The sequence below is a fragment of the Benincasa hispida genome, chromosome 2, assembly GCF_009727055.1.
Source record: "Benincasa hispida cultivar B227 chromosome 2, ASM972705v1, whole genome shotgun sequence".
Taxonomy (NCBI): Eukaryota; Viridiplantae; Streptophyta; class Magnoliopsida; order Cucurbitales; family Cucurbitaceae; genus Benincasa; species Benincasa hispida.
The window spans coordinates 580,779-588,870 of record NC_052350.1 but is presented as its reverse complement, the minus strand read 5'-3'; positions in this window follow the sequence as shown (position 1 = coordinate 588,870).

Below are 8,092 nucleotides of genomic sequence, written 5' to 3'. Positions count from 1 at the left end.
TCAAGGATACAAGAGACTACACAATGAAGTGTGACTAGTGCCAACGCACGGGTAATATTTCATGGAAGCATGCAATGCCCATGAACATCATTTTAGAATTGGAATTGTTTGACTTCTGGGACATTGATTTCATGGGACCATTCCCACCATTGAATGGTCACAAGTATATTCTGTTAGTCGTCGACTACGTTTCCAAGTGGGTAGAAGCAGTAGCATGCGCCGTAAGCGATGCGGCGGTAGTCTCCAAATTCCTGAAGAAAAATATTTTCACTCGTTTTGGCACTCCACGTGCCATAATAAGTGTTGAAGGTTCCCACTTTGTCAATTACATAGTCAACAACTTGCTGCTCAAATATAATATCCTCCACAAAGTGGCTACCACAGACGAATGGTCAGGCTGAAGTGTCCAGCTGGGAAATTAAGCTGATATTAGAAAAGGTGGTAAAGCCTTCGCGAAAAGACTGGACAACAAAACTGGACGATGCGCTGTGGGCATACAATACCGCCTATAAGACACCTATAGGCATGTCTCTGTATGCGTTGGTGTTTGGTAAAGCATGTCATTTACCACTTGAGCTAGAGCACAAAGTGCTGTAGACGGTAAAAAAGGTTAACTTCGACTTAAAGGCAGCAGAGGAAGCAAGAAAACTCTAATTGGTCGAGCTGGATGAATGGAGAACGCAAGCTTATGAGAATGCCAAAATTTACAAAGAACGAGCAAAACGTTGGCATGACAACCAACTATGTGGAAAAAATCTCCACGTAGGACAAAAGGTCTTGATTTTCAATTTGCGGCTACGGTTCTTTCCCGGCAAATTAAAGTCACACTGGTCCGGACCCTTTATAATTAAAGAAATATTCCCGCATGGTGTGGTTGAACTGATTAATGAGGAAGGGACCCGTACATTCAAGGTTAATGGGCAAAGAGTCAAGGCATATTGCGGGGGTGATTTTCATCGGGAAAAAACCTCTGTAGACTTGAGAAATCCGAAATGAAGGAAGATCGAGTGGCCCCTGCGCTGGCATGTGACAGAAAATCATCTGGAGTGCAAGTCTTTTGGAATATCCTTTTCTTATCAATGTTTCATGAACTCTCACTACTCTTATGTTATTTCGATTGCCGTTATCTTTGCATCTTTATATCAAAAAAAAAAAAAAATTTGTTAACTTTGTTTTTTTTCATTATTTAACCCTCTCAATGTTTTCTTTGCAACGATCGAGGTGAACGATTACGGAGGCACTACGCGAACGGCGCAATTACTTTATTCCGTCACTGCAATCAAAAGAGAACAATTCGCTGCAAAAAAGGATGCGTTCACAAATAATGCGGGCGACAGTGCAAATTTGGGGGTTGTATCTTTCCTTGACTTTATTTATTCCAAATTTTGCACTATCGCATCACATTTTAATTCTAAAGATTTTATCATCGCATCCTCTTTGGTCGGCGCAATTATTTAATATTGATTAATTTAGTAACTCACCGCATTATTTCTTTTTGTCAATTATGATTTCAATGATGAAACGTATGCCTCTATTTTTTCATATATGCTAGAGTCAACTTAATTTTAGGACAGTCACTTCATGAAATATTTATAGAAGTCAGTGGTCTAATAGCTTTCTTTCAAACTGACTTTTTACGAAACTTAAGAGCATCGCATGACTTCTTTCAATCTTTTAGCAATGAGGACATTGCCGCATTTTAAATTTGGGGGGTGTAACATTCATGTTTGACCTTGCTACTTTTAGCTTACAAAAAAAAAATCATAACGTTGCGATTAGATCCTACTCGTAGTTGGATGTCCGCATGACACCCGTGGGAGCAAGCCAAAAAGAAGGTAGGAATCGTGATCAACGCATAAATAAATGATCGCAACTTCGCTGTCAAATAAGCATGAGTTTGGACTGAGAAAAAGCAACTTGCTCATAGTTGGATATCCGTATGACACACGTGGGGGCAAGCCAAAATGAAGGCTAGGCACTTGGATAAACACAAGGTCATAGAAAAATAAATAAATATATGTCTAAAATATGCAAGGATAAAAATCATTTGAAAATACCCCAGTGAAAAAGTTTTTTTATGAAATAAATCATGCTATCCCCTAGAATTTGGTAAAGTCTTTTTGAAGGTTAAACTTGTGGTCCCTAAATTTTAGAAATATTTTAAGAAGAGACCTGGATAAAAATTAAGGAGATTTTGGTGCATAGGATTTGAATAAGGCATCTTCGAGAAATCTAGGAAAGAAGAAATCTTTAGTTTATGCTTGAGGACAAGCATTGTTTAAATTTGGGGCTGTGATAACAGACAGAAATGCACGTTATTACATTGCAAAATTATAAAACAATGCAGGATTGCATTGATAAAAATATACAATATTGCGTCCAAAAGCATTAAGTTCAGAATATTGCGATTGCATGCGTCCATTGCATTAAAACAGCTAACTTATGTATTTTTGTGCAGAAAATGCATTAATGCAAGGCGAAAATGCGATCCAAAGAAATTAACGTCCAAGCGCATTAAGAGATTGCATTGACGCAAGGCTATGCGATCACTTGCGCTTGCGAATATCTGCTCAAGAAAGTTGGCGCATAGAGCCAGCGCATCATGGTGGGCGCATCTGGGTAAAAAGCATAATAAATCACGATGGGACAGAAAGCAGGATGACGGTCGATTCCGAATTAAGTTGACAAGTCGTTAACGACCTATCGTAGCAAGTACACTCAACTTTTCGGTGACAAATATTCGGTGCCTCAGACAGAGAATAAATGCCATCCCATTAGTGCAATCATAAGAGAGAAGAAGCCTTTCACCCTGAAGTTCTATAAATACTGAAGGCCACCTTCAGTGAAGGAGTTCGTTCAGTTAGATAATTTTCCCTATAGATAGAAGTAGCCTTGTTCATAGTTTTCTTTTACTTAGAAGGCGGAAGCGAGTGAAGGGAGATTATACCGAGAGATCGTTCTGGTGGACTTGGAAGAGTGCCAGAAGCGTCGAAACCAGCAAGAACATCTTTTGGGCGGAATAGAGATAACACAGTGTAAAAGCCCTGAGAAGCAAGGAATTGCTACCAGGCTCTCTACCCGTATTTCCATTATCATTTTGTACTCTGAACTTATTTATAGAAATGGAAATTGCATCTTTATATTTGTTCACTCTCTGTACATTACGCATGAGTAGCTAAATCTGTCGAATGGGTTGAGAAACACTTAGCTAGCATAATTGGGGATCTTCATTCTATGCGATTATCTTGTATTATGTATGCGTCATTCGTCCATTAGAGATACTCGGGAAGGTAGTCTAAGGATAGAATCTAGGCTTGAAAAAGTCAGAATAGAATCTAGGCTCGGAAGAGTCAGATTAAAAACACATAATCAAGAGATAGAAGCTTAGGAATAAGCTCTATTTGCTATTAATGCATCGTATGCATCCTAGAGATAGGTTATGATTGTATGTGGTCACCTTGTCCTTGTGTGCATCTTGCATCATCGCATAGGCAAGAAGTAGAGACTTAGAAATAAGCTCTATAGACATTATTGCATTTATCGCACGCGTCCTAAAATTAGGAGCCATCTCATTTGCATTGGAAAATGATTTGCTGTCGCATGAGTGTAGCATGATCGCATAGTTTGAACACATTCTTGGGAAACACTAGCTAAAGACCTTCTCAACCCGTTCCGCCACATATTCAGTGCATCTATCACATAATCACTCTTTTCTCAAATCCGCCGCATACTTTTTATACCTTAAACAACAAACCAACCAAACCATTGATTTAATTATTACCACAAAGTGATCTAAAAATTACCACCGCATATTTTTTTCTTTAGTCCCTGAGTTCGACCCTAGGCTTACCAGGAAACTCAGTAGAATTTATACTTGGGTCCTACTGAGAAAACTTGTTTGCACAACACATTTTCCACCAACGAAATCCTTTCCATTATTTCATCGCATAAAATAACGCATCACCTGGCTGGCTTTGTCAATAACCGACCGGTTCATCTCAGGCACATTAAAGTGGATCATCATGTTAAAAACATGATCTCTAACAGAGGTCCTTTCTTGCATTCGGGCATTAAAGATGAATTTTAGGGCATCGTGCTTGATTTGTGTGGACGGCTATCCAAACATATCACGCAACAATTACATGATCTCTTGAGTAGAGACCATGTTCTTGTGCTTTTTGGCTAGAACTTCAGACAAGCTAGCCAAAACAGATGCACGGGCCTTTTTGTTGGCCTTAATCCATCTTTCATATGCCTCACGAATATTTCATGCAACATTAATAGAGGTGGGTATTTGAGGACATTCCTCAATTAAGACAAATTTCATATTGTCAATTATCAGCATGATATTAATTGTGTTTTTCCATGTTATGTAATTATCGTTAGTAAGTTTGTTAGCAGAAAGCAAATTTACTATTGCACTAGTCATTTTTTGCTGAAATAAGCAAATTTTAATATATGTTAAATAATAGCATAACTTTTTAAAACCCAATATAGTTTAGCAAGAATCATAATCAAAATCCTTAAACTCATATTATCTTGGAATGATACTTTAATGATCTAGAACAAAAAACCACCAAAGGGTAGTAAGTTATTCCTTCACTAAACTGAGACACCCTCAACCAAATAGTACTCTAGAATAACTCTTATTCCTATAGTGTTTAGTTACTATTATTTTAATCAAGAAAACTTTAACTGGTTTAATGGTTCTTGTGAGTGAAAGAGTTTGTGGGTCTCTTTCTAGAGCTTTCACGATGACCTAAGGTTTTATGTGAATGGCACAAACAACATTTGATGCATGATTTTACCGCATAATCATCAAAAGGATTGAAACGTGTTGTGGGGGTCTCAACCAAAATTTACAAAAGTTCAAGAGGTAGCTCACTTTTGTGGATGTAGTTGTTGCCTACTTCACTATGCATCCATTCAAACACAAGATCTTGTGTTGGGATGTATGCCTTAAAGTCTTGTAGTCAATATGTTATTTGAAATAATAGTTGATTATTTTATCATCCATTAAAGAAAGGTCCAACGTTATTTTATGAAACTTGAACAGTATGTGGTAAACATATAGGTGGATCATGTTTAAGTAATAATCTAAATGGTCTGTAGTATATGGATAAGATTGAGTGTCTTATCCTTGTGGCACTTATGGATACGACCCACTTTTTAATTGTTACACGAGTTGTAAAGTATTACAAATGATTTTATCCTAATTGTTCATGTGGAGACATGTGAGTGGGGGTATCCTAAACAAAAAGTTCGTATAAGACCGGATCGCGAAAGGATTAATCTCTCTTTATGACACCATTGACTGAAGAGAATAATGTTTTATAGGATGAACATAGGTAACTCGACCTCAATCCTGAGTGAGTTATGAACTCCTATCTACGAAGGAAGTCCTTTAATTTGTATGAGTGAGAGTGGCCCGCCTGGCCAACTCAATAAGCCTCCATTTTGAGGATTTTTCCGAGTAGGGAGCTAGGAACATGGCTATACAAGATGGAATTCACTCATTATCATCTTTAGGGTAAGTAGATGAATTACTCTCTTAGTGTTGACTCCAAGTTTTGAATAAGGAGACCCTTTCCTCTCATTAGCCTGAGAGGGTTTTGTTTATAGTAGGACCATAAACAAGTTGTTCATTAGAGGATCAATAGAACTTAAAGGATTCATATTAAAACTATAAGCTATATGAGAGAATACTTTATTTGAATAAGATTCAAATATTAAATTATATGAATGAGATTCATATTATAACTATATATTAAATTTAATATGGGTGAGATTCATATTGAAATTATAGCTTAAATTTAATGTGAATGATATTCATATTAAAACTATCGTATATGAGAAGAAAATACATTTGAATATGATTCAAATGTAACATTAATCAAATATATGATATATAATTAGTTACTATTAATTAATTGGATTAATTAATATTTATTTAATTTAAATAAATTAAATATGATTTAATTTAATATTAAATTAAATATTAAAGTTTAACTCCTCTGCAGTTACAGGGAGTTAACGTGAGAGTGAGGGATGTTATTTCCCCACTCACTAGTTTCTCAAAAGTACTTTATAGAAAATTTCCTTATGTGAAGTTACTTTTTCCTTCTCCAAAGGTGAGATCTCACCATCTCGATTTTTACTAGAGCAAGGAAGTTCAAGTGGTAGTGTCCAGTTCTTGACTGTATGTGGGCATTCATGGTTGTTTATGAGATTGGGAGAAGGAAGCATTGAAGAAGGTCTTCAAGGATAATGTTTCTTAAACAACATGCTTATGATTGTATGTTTATCCTGTTTTTGGTTTGTTTCGATGCTTTTCAAGAATTTTCAAAATGAATTTTGATGGCACATACGTCACGCTCTTCCATTGAGAAATTCAATTCCTTCAATTGATGCTTAAGTTTACCATCATTCCATTGCTTAGAATCACTTTTATCTTTCTATCATTTTTTGGTACTTGTAGGTCATTTGTGGTGGATTGTTGGGAATGACCCATATACACCTTAGGCCCAAGACCCACAAAAAAACACAAGGAGTTTCACCTTTCATTTCTTCCACATTGAGGAACTAAGAAGTGGCTAGAGGGTATAAAGTATAAGAGTACTTCTAGGAACTTGCAAAAGTGGAGGGAGTGAGAGTAAAGGGCCTTTCCCACACACACATGCTGCCACTACTGTCCATCCGATCAAAAGGATGGGCACCCAAGCTCGGGCAACCACGCTCATGCGAAAAAAAAAGATATGTTTTTTTTTTTTTAATTTTTAAACCGCTGAAGCTTTAATTATTTGGATAAAAAAAACATTTTAGGGTTAATTATATGTCGCTAATTGTTTCAGATCTAGTATTATTTTTTTCACAAAAAAAACGTTTCAGCCATTTTCTCTCTTTTTCATCATCATCTTCTTCTTCTTAAAAAACTAGGGGGGCTACTAGATTTCCATCCATCATCTCTGTATGTTTTTTTATTTTGAGCATACTTTTTCTCTCGATTTAATTCTAAACCTCCATTCGACGAGTGCATGTTTGAAGATGGGTGTTGTGTTAACCTTGGGGAACAACCAACAAGAATGATTTGCACCATGGTGGTGATGAATTTACTTGCAGGGCATTGGTTTCCACAACACAACAAATTACTTCCAGATCCGATGACGATTAACAAGTAGTGCATGTCAAAAGAGGGTGACTAGGAGACCAGATAGATAGATAAATAAGCTTGAGATCAGATAGATAAATCAAATAAGCTTGAGATCAGATAGATAGATAAAATAAGCTTACTTCCCTTATAATGCCATAATTCATGGATATTAGACTCAGAATCACAGTGGCACAATGGGCATACTTCACAATCAACGATGAATCGAATAATCAAAGCATTACAGATTGGGAGAGAATTGAGGCAAGCATGCTATAAAAATAACTTTGTCTTTTGCGGGATATAAAGAACCCATAAAGATTTCCAAAATTTTTCCATATTGAAGCTTAAAGAAGAGGAAGCATCCGACGATAGCACTAAAGCTAACTTGTATCCACTTTTGATCGAGTAGATACCTTTTTTTTTTTTAATCGTAATGCCATAAAAAGCTATCTAGACAAGGAAGAAAACAAAGAGAAATCCTCTTGATGATCTCCACATCTTTAAGACAGAAAAGCTCAATTAATCAAAGCTGATTCCAATGTCTCTCATAAATAAAACCATTCATCGAACATATAGTAAGGGGACAAAAGTTCTTATTTCACCTTAAGTAGAAATAGGATTTTCAAAATGGTAACAAAAGTTCTTATTTTACCTTGAAAATGCTTATTTTACATTTAGACATACTCAACTATCTATTTGGTCTTAATATACATATGGTATGTATGGTGTCTATTTTCATTCATTATGGACGCTTCATAATTTTACAATGATATGAATTGGATCAACGTTAAAAATATTATAAAGATATAAAATCATTAATTTTTAGAGAGAGAAAAAAGATAAGATCATTATTAAACAAATAGGATAATAGTCAAATTAGACCTACCTTCTTCTTCTTTTGCCTTCCTTTCCATTTGTGTATATCCTCTTTAGTCAAGTTTT